This window comes from Salmo salar, chromosome 20 (assembly GCF_965601325.2).
Source record: "Salmo salar chromosome 20, fSalSal1, whole genome shotgun sequence".
Lineage (NCBI taxonomy): Eukaryota > Metazoa > Chordata > Actinopteri > Salmoniformes > Salmonidae > Salmo > Salmo salar.
Genome location: NC_138310.1, coordinates 79,526,872 through 79,544,095, shown reverse-complemented (window position 1 = coordinate 79,544,095; position 17,224 = coordinate 79,526,872).

Here is a 17,224-nt window from a genome sequence, read left to right as displayed (position 1 = left end):
CACACACACACACACACACACACACACCCTCAATGAATGTACTCTTTCTCCCAGGGTTGCCCTTAGAGACACACACACACTCTAATTCTATCAGAGGTAATAGTGAGCTTCTTTCAGAGAATAGTCCCTCGAGTGGTGGTGTGCCTCACACACACACACAGAGAGACGCGACGGGCGAGCGACCACAGTTGTTCTTATTCTATTGCTGTTGGAGAGAAGATGGAACACACACACAGCCAACCACAGCTGTTGTCATCTGTCCCATCTGGCAGAGAACTGACCATCATACAGGAACACTGGTACAGTGTTCACCTCTCTGAGAAATGTGGCTAGAGGTTTATTCTTAAAACATTAGATGGCTTTGGAGTTGAGATGAGAGGCAAACACATGAGCTATGCTTCTCCAAATAAATGGTTGATCTTTTTGTTGTTGTTGTTATTATAGTGTCATGCATCTTCAAGGATGCCCAGGCACATGGGCTTATAAGACACTGCATTTGCTGTAGCAAATTTTTTAAATCATATAGTGTACATACTGTTTATCCTCTTCACTATAGGGGGCAGTATTTTCACGGCTGGATGAAAAATGTACCCAAATTAAACGGCCTACTTCTCGGGCCCAGAGTCAAATATTTGCATAGTATTAGTAGATTTGGATAGAAAACACTCTGAAGTTTCTAAAACTGTTTGAATGGTGTCTGTGAGTATAACAGAACTCATATGGCAGGAAAAAACCTGAGAAAATTCCAAGCAGGAAGTGGCCTGTCTGAGAATTTGTAGTTCTTCTTTTGGTTCTCTATCAAAACTCCAGTATCTGAGCTGTTACGTAGCACTTTCTAAGGCTTCCATTGGCTCTCTAAAGCCTTCAGAAAGCGGATTGAGGCCTCTCCTGTCTCTGGGCAGAGTACAGTAGCTCAGACTAAGAGATTGGATATGCGCGTTCACGAGACCACGCTGTTTTTTCTTTTCCTCTTTGAATGAATACACTATTGTACGGTTGGAATATTATCGCTATTTTATCAGAAAAATACCATAAAAATTGATTTTAAACAGCGTTTGACATGCTTCTAAGTACGGTAATGGAACTTTTTGAATTTTTTGGTCTCGAAATGCGCTCGCGTGTTATGCTTTGGATAGTGACCTGAACGCATGAACAAAACGGAGGTATTTGGACATAACTATGGATTATTTGGAACAAAAACAACATTTCTTGTGAAAGTAGCAGTCCTGGGAGTGCATTCTGACGAAGATCAGCAAAGGTAATACAATTTTTCTAATACTAATTCTGAGTTTAGTGTGCCCCGAACTTGGCGGGTGTCAAAATAGCTAGCCCTGATGGCTGAGCTATGTACTCAGAATATTGCAAAATGTGCTTTCGCTGAAAAACTATTTTAAAATCTGCCAGCGATTGCATAAAGCAGTTCTGTATCTATAATTCTTAAAATAATTGTTATGTATTTTGTCAACGTTTATGATGAGTAATTTAGTAAATTCACCGGAAGTTTTTGGTGGGAATACAATTTCTGAACATCACACGCCAATGGAAAAAGCTGTTTTTTGATAGAAATATGAACTTGATTGAACAAAACATGCATGTATTGTATAACATAATGTCCTAGGAGTGTCATCTGATGAAGATCATCAAAGGTTAGTGCTTCATTTAGCTGTGTTTTGGGTTTTTGTGACATATATGCTTGCTTGGAAAATGGCTGTGTGATTATTTTGGGCTATGTACTCTCCTAACATAATCTAATGTTTTTCTTTTGCTGTAAAGCCTTTTTGAAATCGGACAATGTGGTTAGATTAACGAGAGTCATATCTTTAAAATGGTGTAAAATAGTCGTATGTTTGAAAAATTGAAATTGTTTTTGAGGTTTTGTATTTCGCGCCACACTCTTCCATTGGATATTGGTGAGGTGTTCCGCTAGCGGAACCCCTAGATGTAAGAAGTTATACATACATACATACATACATACATACATATGTTATTACAAAAATGAAAAACAAATGAAAGCTCAACAAAAACCTTCAATTTTAGTTAGTTATACAGCTTATCTTTTCGTAACTTCCAAGCTGTAGAAATACACATTTCAACCAGGACCACATATTTTCTAAATAACCATTAAAGTTCTAGTTTCTGCTGTTGCATTTTATCAAACAAGGTTACTGTTAGATAGTCATATAGAGGTCAGTAAAATATAAAGTCTGTTCATTCTGGACATCCCCTAAATCACAGACCCAATATAGCTGCTGTTTCCATCTATGGCATTAAACCTTCCGACTTCAATTGCCTTTCATGCTGGTAGGAGCATCTCCCTAATATTAAGTTGCCCTCAGAACAGCCTCAATTCGTCAGTGCATGGACTCAACAAGGTGTCGAAAATGTCCCCAGGGAGCCCATGTTGAATCCAATGCTTCCCACAGTTGTGTCAAGTTAGCTGGATGTCGTTTGTGTGGTGGACCATTCTTGATACACATGGGAAACTGTGGAGCGTGAAAAGCCCAGCAGCGTTGCAGTTCTTGACACACTGGTACCTATTAAATATTTTATATTGCCTATTCACCCTCTGAATGGCACACATATACAGTGTATGTCTCAAATGTCTCAAGCATTAAAAATCATTATTTTACCTGTCTCCTCCCCTTCATTTACACTGATTTAACAAGTGATCTCAGTAAGGGATCATAGCTTTCACCTGGATTCACCTGGTCAGTCTATGTCATGGAAAGAGCAGGTGTTCCTAATGTTTTGTACACGCAGTGTATGTTAGTGGCAATATGTAACTTTTTGATTGATATAAATATATCTAGAAGGGTCTGTCGTACCCCACCAGAACCAAAAATATAAGCTTGTTTTACTCCATTGTTTGGAACAATGTAATTGTAAATAAAATCCTGCATTTGCCTCAAAACATGGTTAAAACTATCCTTTTGATCGCATACACAGATTTGCAGATGTTATCGCAGGTGCAGCGAAACGCTTATGTGTGTATCTCCAACAGTGCAGTACTATCTAGTAACAATACAATAACCACACAATAAACAATAGAAATTAAGAAATATCAGAACGAGCAAGAAATAGCATAGCTACCTTCCTTTCATCGCTCCTTACATCTAGTGTTAACTCATCTTGATTGGATAGAAGTGATAGCAAAGGTGACCTCTGTGTCTGTCTCAACATCTTCTTCTGTTTGCTTCCTCTATTAAACAGCTGGCTCTGTCCTGGGGTTATTCTGTGTGTGTGTGTGTGTGTGTGTGTGTGTGTGTGTGTGTGTGTGTGTGTGTGTGTGTGTGTGTGTGTGTGTGTGTGTGTGTGGGGTGTGGTGTGTGTGTGTGTGTGTGTGTCCTCACTTCTGCATGTGAGGGTTATTGGATGTGTTGTTGTTTCAGTTGTCAGATTGGTTTTCCTCTCTAGCCGACAGGAGCACTGTGTAGCCTGGTTTTCCTCTCTAGCCGACAGGAGCACTGTGTAGCCTGGTTTTCCTCTCTAGCCGACAGGAGCACTGTGCAGCCTGGTTTTCCTCTCTAGCCGACAGGAGCACTGTGCAGCCTGGTTTTCCTCTCTAGCCGACAGGAGCACTGTGCAGCCTGGTTTTCCTCTCTAGCCGACAGGAGCACTGTGCAGCCTGGTTTTCCTCTCTAGCCGACAGGAGCACTGTGCAGCCTGACGTGTGATTAATTAAAGGTCACACTACATTTCACACAATCAAAAACATCACACACATGCACACAATTATATCAAATCAGCAGCGCGCACACGTATGCAGTGAAAAACATCACACACACATGCACAGACAAACATAAACACACTCAATCAAAAATGTCTTTAAGCAACCAGACTCCTGTATCTTCTGATGCGTAAAGGCTTTTGTTGATTAACAATCTCCCATTGTGATCAAAGTGTCAGTGTCTAGTTGGCCCCTCCCAGCCTGCCTGTCTGTGTGTTCATACGTTCATGCGTTCATGCGTTCATGCATGCTAGTTAAATAAAGGTTAAATAAATAAATGTGCATCAAGGTCTCACAATTTTACCAATTTGAAATCAGATTCTGACGTTTATCCACGTTTCTCCCAATGTCATATTTCGAAATTAAAACCAGACAATTAAAATGAGTGTCAACCATTGGAATTGCAACCTTAGAATCTGAAGTCATGGGATTGTGCCCATGCAACAACGCATGAGAAAAACCCAAGCCTACTTGATGGTAACATCCAACAACGCATGAGAAAAACCCAAGCCTACTTGATGGTAACATCCAACAACGCATGAGAAAAACCCAAGCCTACTTGATGGTAACATCCAACAACGCATGAGAAAAACCCAAGCCTACTTGATGGTAACATTGCTCACTGTTGCCCCTAGTGGCCAGTTTTGAATGCATTTCCCGATGTCCTCAGGACATGGACAGACGACCAATTTCGAAGTCAATCTTCAGCGATCTGGCTGCGTGTGTGTGTGTGTGCCCTGCGCGCGTGTGTGTGTGTGTGTGTGTGTGTGTGTGTGTGTGTGTGTGTGTGTGTGTGTGTGTGTGTGTGTGTGTGTGTCTGTTTGTGTGTCCATAACTGAGGCATCAGGGTCATCATGTTCTCCACACAATAGTTATTTTGGTGACATCTGTTTAGCAATTTGTTGATTTTATATAATATGTTATGAACGACTGGCAGGAGACCCTGGGATTAGGCCTACTGTGTGTGTGTGTGTGTGTGTGCGTGCGTGTGTGTGTGTGCCTCAGTGTGTTGCCATGTCTCAAGACCATATTATCCCACTGAGCTAAACCCTAGTCCTTAGTTGTAGGAGCTAACAGGACAAGGGGCAGATGATGGTTGGTCGGGTTCAAAACACATACTGTTCACTTTCTACAGAGATAGCATCTGTTCTGCTCTTCTGTGCAGCAGTGCTGTGTGTGAAGTCAACACAGTGTGCTAACACACCATTTACGGGGAAGGAGTAGGGTGTCATTTATGCTTCTGCGGCAATGAAACACACACACACATAAACACACACATCAGTGTTGGTTTGCATTAGTGCAGTTGGCTGGATGGATGTGCTCCACTTTCTGCAAAGGGAATGGAATAGGGCTGCATTAACCAAGGGGTTTGTGTGTGTGTGTGTGTGTGTGTGTGTGTGTGTGTGTGTGTGTGTGTGTGTGTGTGTGTGTGTGTGTGTGTGTGTGTGTGTGTGTGTGTGTGTGTGTGTGTGTGTGTGTGCTCAGCCATCCGTACTAATGCAATCTAGTGCTGCTGGCAGAACACTGGCCTCGGTCATAAGGGCATGAGGGGGAGAGAGATAGCGAGAGAGAGGCGTGGTGGGGAGAGAGAGAGCGAGAGAGAGGCTTGGGGGGAGAGAGTGAGAGAGAGCGAGAGAGAGGCATGGGGGGAGAGAGCGAGAGAGAGGCGTGGAGGGAGAGAGAGCGAGATAGAGGCGTGGGGGGAGAAAAGAGAGAAATACAGGGAGGGTGAAGACAGGAAAAGGGCCAGAGACATAAAAAGAAAGGGGGAGGTGGAGACAGAGGCAGATCAAGAGAGAGAAAGAAAAGAAGAGAGAATGGACACCAAGGAACCTTAAACTCTCGACCCGCTCCACTACAGCCCGTTGATGTTAATGGGGGCCTATTCGGCCCACCTTTTTCTGTAGTCCACGATCAGCTCCTTTGTCTTGCTCACATTCAGGGAGAGGTTGTTGTCCTGGCACCAGACTGCCAGTTCTCTGACCTCCTCCCTATAGGCTGTCTCATCGTTGTCGGTGATCAGGCCTACCACTGTTGTGTCATCAAACTTAATGATGGTGTTGGAGACGCGTTTGGCCACGCAGTCGTGGGTGAACTGGGAGTACAGAAGGATACTAAGTACACACCCCTGAGGGGCCCCAGTGTTGAGGATCAGCATGGCAGACGTGTTGTTGCCTACCCTTACCACCTGGGGGCGGCCCATCAGGAATTCCATGATCCAGATGCAGAAGGGGGTGTTTAGTCCCAGGTTCCTTAGCTTAGTGATGAGCTTCATGGACACTATGGTGTTGAACGTTGAGCTGTAGTCAATGAACAGCATTCTCACATAGGTGTTCCTTTTGTCCAGGTGGGAAAACGCAGTGGGAAAAGGCAGCGATTGAAATTACATCATCTGTGGATCTGTTGGGGTGGTATGTGAATTGGTGTGGGTCTAGTGTATCCGGGATGATGGTGTTGATGTGAGCCATGACCAGCCTTTCAAAGCACTTCATGGCTACCGACATGAGTGCTACGGGGCGGTAATCATGGTGGTGGTAGTGAGATGGTTTGGAGTTGCTTTACTGCCTCAGGACCCGGACGACGTGCCTTAATAGAAGGAACCATGAATTTTGCTCTCTATCAGAGAATTCTACAGGAGAATGTCAGGCCATCAGTCTATGAGCTGAAGCGCAGCTGGGCCATGCAGCAAGACAATGATCCAAAACACAGAATCAAGTCTAGATGAAAATGGCTAAAAAGACACAAATTTGAAGTTTTGGAATGGCCTAGTCAAAGTCCAGACCTAATCCCAATTGAAATATTGTGGCAGGACTTGAAACGAGCAGTTTATGCTTGAAAACCCACAAATGTCGCTGAGTTAAATCAGTTCTGCATGCAAGAGTGGGCCAAAATTCCTCCACAGCATTTGGAAGCGTTTGGTTGCAGTCACTGCAGCTAAATGTGGTACACCAACTATGGAGTATGAGGGGGATATTACTTTTCACACAGGGGAATTGTGTGTTGCATAACTTTGTTAATTAAGTAACTAAAATATGTATACTTTTTTGTGTTAAGTTTTTAATATTAGATTTTGTTTGTTAGAAGATCTGATAACATTCAGTATCCAAAATATGCAACATTTTAGAAAGGGGGTAAATACTTTTTCATGGCACTGAATTTCCATCCTCTCAGGCCCATGGGCACATTGTATGAATTTATGGTTGGATTAATCATTGGCCAGTATGGAGAATTAAATAAAACCACAAGTCCAAATCCCTATCTACATCCATGGCTAATTTAGGAAACGGACAATTTTAGCTATAGCTAGATAGCCAACGGAGAACAACAACACAACGAGATGCAACAATTAAAATGTTTCTGCCAATGACGTTTGATATTGTGATGTGATTGGTGTGAAGGCACATCAAAACTGGCTTCCCTTGACACTTTTTTTTGGTGCGTCTGTAAGGGGTGCGAACTGGCGGCAGAGAAGTCAGACGCAGGAGAGAAATAACTGGGTTTCCAACAGCGCAGTGTATTAACAAAACCCACCGGAAAACAGAATAATAAAATAAATGGGTACATTTATTTTATTTATTTATTTTATTTCACCTTTATTTAACCAGGTAGGCAAGTTGAGAACAAGTTCTCATGTACAATTGCGACCTGACATAACCCAACGCACACCAGTACAGACGTGCACAAGCACTTACAATAAACAATCACCGACAAGGACATGAGGGGGAACAGAGGGTTAAATACACAACATGTAATTGATGGGATTGGAACCAGGTGTGATGGAAGACAAGACAAAACCAATGGAAAATGAAAAGAGGATCAGCGATGGCTAGAAGTTCGGTGACTTTGACCGCCGAACGCTGCCCAAACAAGGAGAGGGACCAACTTCGGCGGAAGTCGTGACAGCGTCGGACCATTCAAAATTGGGCTCACAAAGTTGAGCTCAATGCTGATTGGCTATAATTTTATACTTTTTTATGAAGGGAGGAAAAAATGCTCGTTGACTTCCTTTGCATTCAATGCTATGGGCGGCAACAATGTTATACTCTTTTTGACCAGACAGCATCAGATAGATGGGCTATACATAGAGAGACAAAGGGGCACTGTTTTGCTCCCTCGGATGCTCTCTCCAGTGAAATACATTCAGCCTCTTGCGAATTGAAGGAAAATGATGAAATACAGAGAGACGAAATATACATACTTAAATGTTTTTTTCCTGGTCAATTTTTTGGGGAAGCCTGGCTTCCCTTGGCATCGATGAATACACTCCACTGTTGTCTCTGTCTGTCTGTTTGAGAACAGTCTGAAGGGAATTTCAGAGTCCTGTCTATCTAGGCCTACATACAGTAAGTTACAGTCATATTATATAGGTTCAATTGGGAATTCAGAGGTGGGGAACCCTGTTTGAGGAAGTTCTGGTTAGATTTAGGGTTAAGCCAGCTTTAAATGTAACTTTAGGTTTGTGGTTGTGGTTGTGGTTGAGGCTAGGATTAGGGTTGAACCAGGATGTGAACATTAAGCAAGGGTTAGGGTTAGGGTAGTGATTGAGGGTTAGGGTAGTGGTTGAAGCTAGGTTTAGGGTAGTGGTTGAGGGTTAGAGTTGTCGTTGAGGCTAGGGTTAGAGTTGTCGTTGAGGCTAGGGTTAGAGTTGTCGTTGAGGCTAGGGTTAGAGTTGTCGTTGAGGCTAGGGTTAGGGTTAGTGTTGAGGCTAGGGTTAGAGTTGTCGTTGAGACTAGGGTTAGAGTTGTCGTTGAGGCTAGGGTTAGAGTTGTCGTTGAGGCTAGGGTTAGAGTTATCGTTGAGGCTAGGGTTAGAGTTATCGTTGAGGCTAGGGTTAGAGTTATCGTTGAGGCTAGGGTTAGAGTTATCGTTGAGGCTAGGGTTAGGGTAGTGGTTGAAGCTAGGGTTAGGGTAGTGGTTGAGGCTAGGGTTAGGGTAGTGGTTGAGGCTAGGGTTAGGGTTAGTGTTGAGGCCAGGGTTAAAGTAGTGGTTGAGGCTAGGGTTAGAGTTGTGGTTGGGGTTAGGGTTAGTGTTGAGGCCAGGGTTAGGGTAGTGGTTGAGGCTAGGGTTAGGGTAGTGGTTGAAGCTAGGGTTAGGGTAGTGGTTGAGGCTAGGGTTAGGGTAGTGTTGAGGCTAGGGTTAGAGTTGTGGTTGGGGTTAGGGTTAGTGTTGAGGCCAGGGTTAAGGTAGTGGTTGAGGCTAGGGTTAGAGTTGTGGTTGGGGTTAGTGTTGAGGCTAGGGTTAGGTTAATGGTTGAGGCTAGGGTTGTGGTTGAGTGTTAGAGTTGAACCAGGATGTGGACATGAAGCTGTTGGGTGAATGACTCAGGGATTTCGCAGCCACCAATCAGAGAGTAATATGAGCTGTCCATGGTAATGCATGACAGCCAATAACAGGGATATTAATGAAATTCCTATCCTTGGTTTGTGAGAACAACCTCTGGAAGGCTGTACATTATCAAATTAGGAAGGACAGTTTAGGCCCTGTCAACACTATGTGTGTGTGTCAGTGTTTTATCCATGGGGAAATGGATAAAATGTCACACACTATAACAGTGTGTGACAGAAAAGCAAGTGAGGTATTATAGAGAAATGGAAAGAGAGAGAGAGAGCCAATTCAGAGAGGGATGAGGGAGAGATGAATGGATACTCAAACATCGGTCTTTCCTGTCACCAGTTGCCAGTAGCAATACATCCATGTCACATGTAACATACAGTATTTAGTGAATTATTCATTATTATGTTGATTGATAATTCATTATTAAACTTCAATAGCATTGAGGAAATACATTCTACTTACAAGTGCATACAGTACACACAAACGTGCACACTATCACATTTACCTGAGTAGTAGTGGTTAGTTTCACCAGCTTGAGTGGGTATAGAAGAACTCTGTTCCATTAGGGGTCAATACACACACACACACACACACACACACACACACACACACACACACACACACACACACACACACACACACACACACACACACACACACACACACACACACACACACACACACACACACACACACACACACACACACACACACACACACACGCTGGGCCAAAACAGTTAGCGTCAGACGAACGTCGTACTAGCGCCAGACCCGCCACTTTGAATCAGGCCTCTCCCTTTTAGTCTGCGACTTTGTAACTCTACCCGAGGTGTGGGGAAACACACACACATACACACACACATACATACATATACACACGTTACATTACACACACATACATATACTGTCACATCTGCTCCTGTTACGCCCTCTGGTGTTCATCCGGTGTCTCCTTGACCTGCAGCCACTCCCCCAGTACACTTTCTCTCTCCCTCTCCCTCTGTGTGTGATTGTGTGGTTGGAGACAGGTGTGCTGGAGTCAGAGCAGATCCCTACCAGCTGCAACTCGTTCCATAATCAAGACCTCTACAAATATTCAGTCCTTCCACTTTCACTCTGCCAGATCGTAATCTCTGCTCATTACTGCTCTGTCTCTGGCTCCTGTCTCCTGTTCCACATCTCACCACCCAACTACCTTTCTCTGGATTTTACTCACCACCACTACCTTGGATTCCCCTCAGGTATTGTTTACCCTGTTCTACTCAGCTAACTCCAACCTCAGTCTCCACATCTGGCTTTTCTGCAACTCATCTGAGCTTCCCCGGATCTGCACTCCATATCTCCCTGTGTAACAATAAATACTTTGGTTCATTCATCCCTGGGTCCTCATCTGAGTCTGCTCTTGGGTTCCCCTGTGCTGCTCCGATTAACACACACACACACACACACACACACAAACATACATATTCACACACACACACACACATACATATACACACAGACACATACACACACACGTACACACATTAAATCACACACACGTACACATAGCAGAACCCCTACCCCATCCCAAGCACAAGCACAAACACACAGAGTCAGGGACAATGAGAAACTACAACAGTGTGTCCTCTGGGAAGGAACCATCAAGCATCACCCCAAAATAAACCTCTCCTGAGGGGAGGAAATAGAAGGGAAGAGACACCTACATATTACAGGCTGCAGATCACAGACTATAGACTAGGGATTACAGACTACAGACTATAGACTACAGATTACAGAATATAGACTACAGAGTACAGACTATAGACTACATATTATAGACGACAGATTACAGACTACAGACTACATATTACAGACGACAGATTGCAGACTACAGACTATAGATTGTAGACTATAGACTACAGACTACAGACTATAGACTACAGATTACAGAATATAGACTACAGAGTACAGACTATAGACTACATATTATAGACGACAGATTGCAGACTACAGACTATAGATTGTAGACTATAGACTACAGACTATAGACTACATATTACAGACGACAGATTACAGACTACATATTACAGACGACAGATCACAGACTATAGACTACATATTACAGACTATAGACTACATATTACAGACGACAGATTACAGACTATAGACTACATATTACAGACGACAGATTGCAGACTACAGACGACAGATTGCAGACTACAGACTATAGACTGCACACAACACAAACACTACTCAACAAACCCTATTACCGTATCGCAAACACACACACACACATACACACAAACAGGAATCCCCTATTCATCAATCTAACACACACACTGGGTGCCCCGTGGACTGTGTGAGTACCTATTGGAACAGATGCTGTAATTGCGTGTGAATGTGGTGCTGTTATTTATTCATGTTGTGATGGGTGGTGCATTGGGATGAAATGGGATGCTTATCGCTCTAAACTACAGACAGACACACACACGGACAGTCAGGCATGCTGAAATGGGATGCTTATCGCTCTAAACTACAGACAGACACACACACGGACAGTCAGGCATGCTGAAATGGGATGCTTATCGCTCTAAACTACAGACAGACACACACACGGACAGTCAGGCATGCTGAAATGGGATGCTTATCGCTCTAAACTACAGACAGACACACACACAGACAGTCAGGCATGCTGAAATGGGATGCTTATCGCTCTAAACTACAGACAGACACACACACGGACAGTCAGGCATGCTGAAATGGGATGCTTATCGCTTTAAACTACAGACAGACACACACACGGACAGGCAGGCATGCTGAAATGGGATGCTTATCGCTTAAACTACAGACAAACACACACGGACAGTCAGGCATGCTGAAATGGGATGCTTATCGCTTTAAACTACAGACAGACACACACACGGACAGGCAGGCATGCTGAAATGGGATGCTTATCGCTCTAAACTACAGACAAACACACACGGACAGTCAGGCATGCTGAAATGGGATGCTTATCGCTCTAAACTACAGACAGACACACACGGACAGTCAGGCATGCTGAAATGGGATGCTTATCGCTCTAAACTACAGACAGACACACACACGGACAGTCAGGCATGCTGAAATGGGATGCTTATCGCTTTAAACTACAGACAAACACACACGGACAGTCAGGCATGCTGAAATGGGATGCTTATCGCTCTAAACTACAGACAAACACACACAGACAGGCAGGCATGCTGAAATGGGATGCTTATCGCTCTAAATTAAAAGGCCAGACATTTAATATCCAAGAACAAGAGACACAACAAGGACCTTAAACACAGAGATAGAGGGGGGAGGACAGGAAGAGGGGGACAGTGGGGGGGGGGGGGGGGGGGGGACAGTGAGGGGGGAGAGGAAGAGGTGGACAGTGTGGGGAGGAGAGAAAGAGGGGGACAGTGAGGGGGGAGGTAGAGGGGGACAGTAGGGTGGGAGAGGAAGATGGGGACAGTAGGGGGGAGAGGAAGATGGGGACAGTAAGGGGGAGGAGAGGAAGAGGGGGACTGTGAGGGGGAGAGGAAGAGGGGGACAGTGAGGGGGAGAGGAAGAGGGGGACAGTGAGGGGGGAGAGGAAGAGGGGGACAGTGAGGGGGGAGAGGAAGAGGGGGACAGCAGGGGGAGAGGAAGAGGGGGACAGCAGGGGGAGAGGAAGAGGGGGACAGCAGGGGAAGAGGAAGAGGGGGACAGCAGGGGAGAGAAGAAGAGGGAGACAGTGAGGGAGAAGAGGAAGAATGGGGGAGAGGAAAAATGGGATAGTGGGGGGTTAGAGAGGAAGATGGGGACCGTGAGGGGGAAGAGAGGGACATTGGGGGGAGAAGAGGACGATGGGGACTGTGAGGGGGAGGAGAGGAAGAGGGGGACATTACATTTACATTTTAGTCATTTAGCAGACGCTCTTATCCAGAGCATACATTTCATACATTTAATTAATTATATATATATATATTTTTTTGTACTGGCCCCCCGTGGGAATCGAACCCACAACCCTGGCGTTGCACACACCATGCTGATGTTGCAAACACCATGCTCTACCAACTGAGCCACAGGGAAGACTAGGGGGGAGAAGAGGAACAAGAGGAAGGACAGGAAGAGGGAGACAGTGGGGGAGAGGAAGAAGGGGACAGTGGTGGGTAGGAGAGGAAGAGGGGGGAGGAGAGGAAGAGGGGGACATTGAGGGGGAGAAGAAGACAATGGGGACTGTGAGGGGGAAGAGAGGAAGAGGGGGACATTAGGGGGGAGAAGGGGAACAGAGGAAGGAGAGGAGAGGATGAGGGAGACAGTGGGGGGAGAGGAAGAAGGGGACAGTGGTGGGGAGGAGAGGAAGAGGGGGACTGTGATGGGGAGGATAGGAAGAGTGGGTCAGTGTGGGGGACGAGAGGAAGAGGAAGTCAAAGAGAGCGGGAAGGAGTGGGCTATCAAGAAAGTGAAGATGGGAGGCTGGCGTGTTTGAGTGAGGGAAGGAGAGAGGAAGAGATAGAGGGTGAATAACCTAGGGCCTGGACGTTACCAGTATCACCATACTCCTTGGTATCGTGGCAAGGAAACAAAACACAATGTGGATTTAATATATTTAGCAAAACAGCCTTAATGTTGGAAACAACATGGTTGTCATCCAGAGTCACATGTATAACAACACTCATTCAAGTGTTAAACACTGTGACATGACTGCATGGGATTATTACTAATGCGACTCGGCGCATCCAATGGCGAGATACAGTGGGGCAAAAAAGTATTTAGTCAGCCACCAATTGTGCAAGTTCTCCCACTTAAAAAGATGAGAGGCCTGTAATTTTCATCATAGTTACACTTCAACTATGACAGACAAAATGAAAAAAAAAATCCAGAAAATCACATTGTAGGATTTTTTTATGAATTTATTTGCAAATTATGGTGGAAAATAAGTATTTGGTCAATAACAAAAGTATATCTCAATACTTTGTTATATACCCTTTGTTGGCAATGACACAGGTCAAACGTTTTCTGTAAGTCTTCACAAGGTTTTCACACACTGTTGCTGGTATTTTGGCCCATTCCTCCATGCAGATCTCCTCTAGAGCAGTGATGTTTTGGGGCTGTCGCTGGGCAACACGGACTTTCAACTCCCTCCAAAGATTTTCTATGGGGTTGAGATCTGGAGACTGGCTAGGCCACTCCAGGACCTTGAAATGCTTCCTACGATGCCACTCCTTCGTTGCCCGGGCGGTGTGTTTGGGATCATTGTCATGCTGAAAGACTCAGCCACGTTTCATCTTCAATGCCCTTGCTGATGGAAGGAGGTTTTCACTCAAAATCTCACGATACATGGCCCCATTCATTCTTTCCTTTACACGGATCAGTCGTCCTGGTCCCTTTGCAGAAAAACAGCCCCAAAGCATGATGTTTCCACCCCCATGCTTCACAGTAGGTATGGTGTTCTTTGGATGCAACTCAGCATTCTTTGTCCTCCAAACACGACGAGTTTAGTTTTTACCAAATAGTTCTATTTTGGTTTCATCTGACCATATGACATTCTCCCAATCCTCTTCTGGATCATCCAAATGCTCTCTAGCAAATTTCAGACGGGCCTGGACATGTACTGGCTTAAGCAGGGGGACACGTCTGGCACTGCAGGATTTGAGTCCCTGGCGGCGTAGTGTGTTACTGATGGTAGGCTTTGTTACTTTGGTCCCAGCTCTCTGCAGGTTATTCACTAGGTCCCCCCGTGTGGTTCTGGGATTTCTGCTCACCGTTCTTGTGATCATTTTGACCCCACGGGGTGAGATCTTGCGTGGAGCCCCAGATCGAGGGAGATTATCAGTGGTCTTGTATGTCTTCCATTTCCTAATAATTGCTCCCACAGTTGATTTCTTCAAACCAAGCTGCTTACCTATTGCAGATTCAGTCTTCCCAGCCTGGTGCAGGTCTACAATTTTGTTTCTGGTGTCCTTTGACAGCTCTTTGGTCTTGGCCATAGTGGAGTTTGGAGTGTGACTGTTTGAAGTTGTGGACAAGTGTCTTTTAAACTGATAACAAGTTCAAACAGGTGCCATTAATACAGGTAACGAGTGGAGGACAGAGGAGCCTCTTAAAGAAGAAGTTACAGGTCTGTGAGAGCCAGAAATCTTGCTTGTTTGTAGGTGACCAAATACTTATTTTCCACCATAATTTGCAAATAAATTCATTAAAAATCCTACAATGTGATTTTCTGGAGTTTTTTTTCTGATTTTGTCTGTCATAGTTGACGTGTACCTATGATGGAAATTACAGGCCTCTCTCATTTTTTTAAGTGGGAGAACTTGCACAATTGGTGGCTGACTAAATACTTTTTTGCCCCACTGTAGGTATAACCCCGGGATCCGCTTGCCGACTTGATAGCTCCAATGCAGTTACACCACTGACTTCGCCTAAATAAGAACAATGAAACTGTTATCGCGGGTTAAGGCCCAACTGATTGAATCCAGCTCTGTGTGTCTGTGTGTCTGTGTGTCTGTGTGTCTGTGTGTGTGTGTGTGTGTGTGTGTGTGTGTGTGTGTGTGTGTGTGTGTGTGTGTGTGTGTGTGTGTGTGTGTGTGTGTGTGTGTGTGTGTGTGTGTGTGTGTGTGTGTGTGTGTGCGCGTGTGTGCGTGTGTGTGTGTGCGTGCATTGCTCTAAGGTACATACTGTTGTCCTCTTCCTTCTTACAGGAACATGCTGTAATCTCATTAGCGCTCATTAGTCAGTCATTTAGACCAATCACACCAGGGTAATCAAATAATTAGGCATATATTATCAGAACAGTCTATTATTTCCCAGTCAGTCTATCCTCAGTCGACTGGATCCAGGGATCCAGGGATCCAGTCACGACTTCATAAGACCAGAAATAAACCACAGGAGGACCACTACCACAACAACCAAAACCACAATTAAACCACAGTAAGAATTACACCGCAGTCAAAGAGCTAATGGCATGAGATGGGTGTGGAAGTCTCTCATCCCTCTCTCTCTCTCCACCTCATTCCTCAGGGTTTCTCCATCTCTCCTCCTATCTCAATCTCTCTTGCCCATCCTCTATTTCTATCCCCTTCTATCTATCCTCCTCTCCTCCATCACCTGCATCCGTTCTTCCTCGTGTCACTGAATTTCACTGTGACACAAACTTAGCCATACTACACTGTGTATGCAGTACTGTATCATATTTCACTATTCTCCAGGCAGCAGTGTGGTGTGAGTACAGTGAAGTGGTTTGTGGTTGTCGTAAATATCAGAGAACACTTGATGCTAACTGTAGACGAAAACACTTGATGCTAACTGTAGATGAGAACACTTGATGCTAACTGTAGACGAAAACACTTGATGCTAAATGTAGATGAGAACACTTGATGCTAACTGTTGATGAGAACACTTGATGCTAACTGTAGATGAGAACACTTGATGCTAACTGTAGGTGAGAACACTTAATGCTAACTGTTGATGAGAACACTTGATGCTAACTGTAGATGAGAACACTTGACGCTAACTGTAGATGATAAAACTTGATGCTAACTGTAGATGAGAACACTTAATGCTAACTGTTGATGAGAACACTTGATGCTAACTGTAGATGAGAACACTTGACGCTAACTGTAGATGATAACACTTGATGCTAACTGTAGATGAGAACACGTTATGCTAACTGTAGGTGAGAACACTTGATGCTAACTGTAGATGATAACACTTGATGCTAACTGTAGATGAGAACACGTTATGCTAACTGTAGGTGAGAACACTTGATGCTAACTGTAGATGAGAACACTTGATGCTAACCGTAGATGAGAACACTTGATGCTAACTGTATATGAGAACACTTGATGCTAACTGTAGATGAGAACACTTGATGCCAACCGTAGATGAGAGCACTTGATGCTAACTGTATATGAGAACACTTGATGCTAACTGTAGATGAGAACACTTGATGCTAACTGTAGATGAGAACACGTTATGCTAACTGTAGGTGAGAACACTTGATGCTAACTGTAGATGATAACACTTGATGCTAACTGTAGATGAGAACACGTTATGCTAACTGTAGGTGAGAACACTTGATGCTAACTGTAGATGAGAACACTTGATGCTAACTGTAGATGAGAACACTTGATGCTAACTGTAGATGAGAACACTTGATGCTAACTGTAGATGAGAACA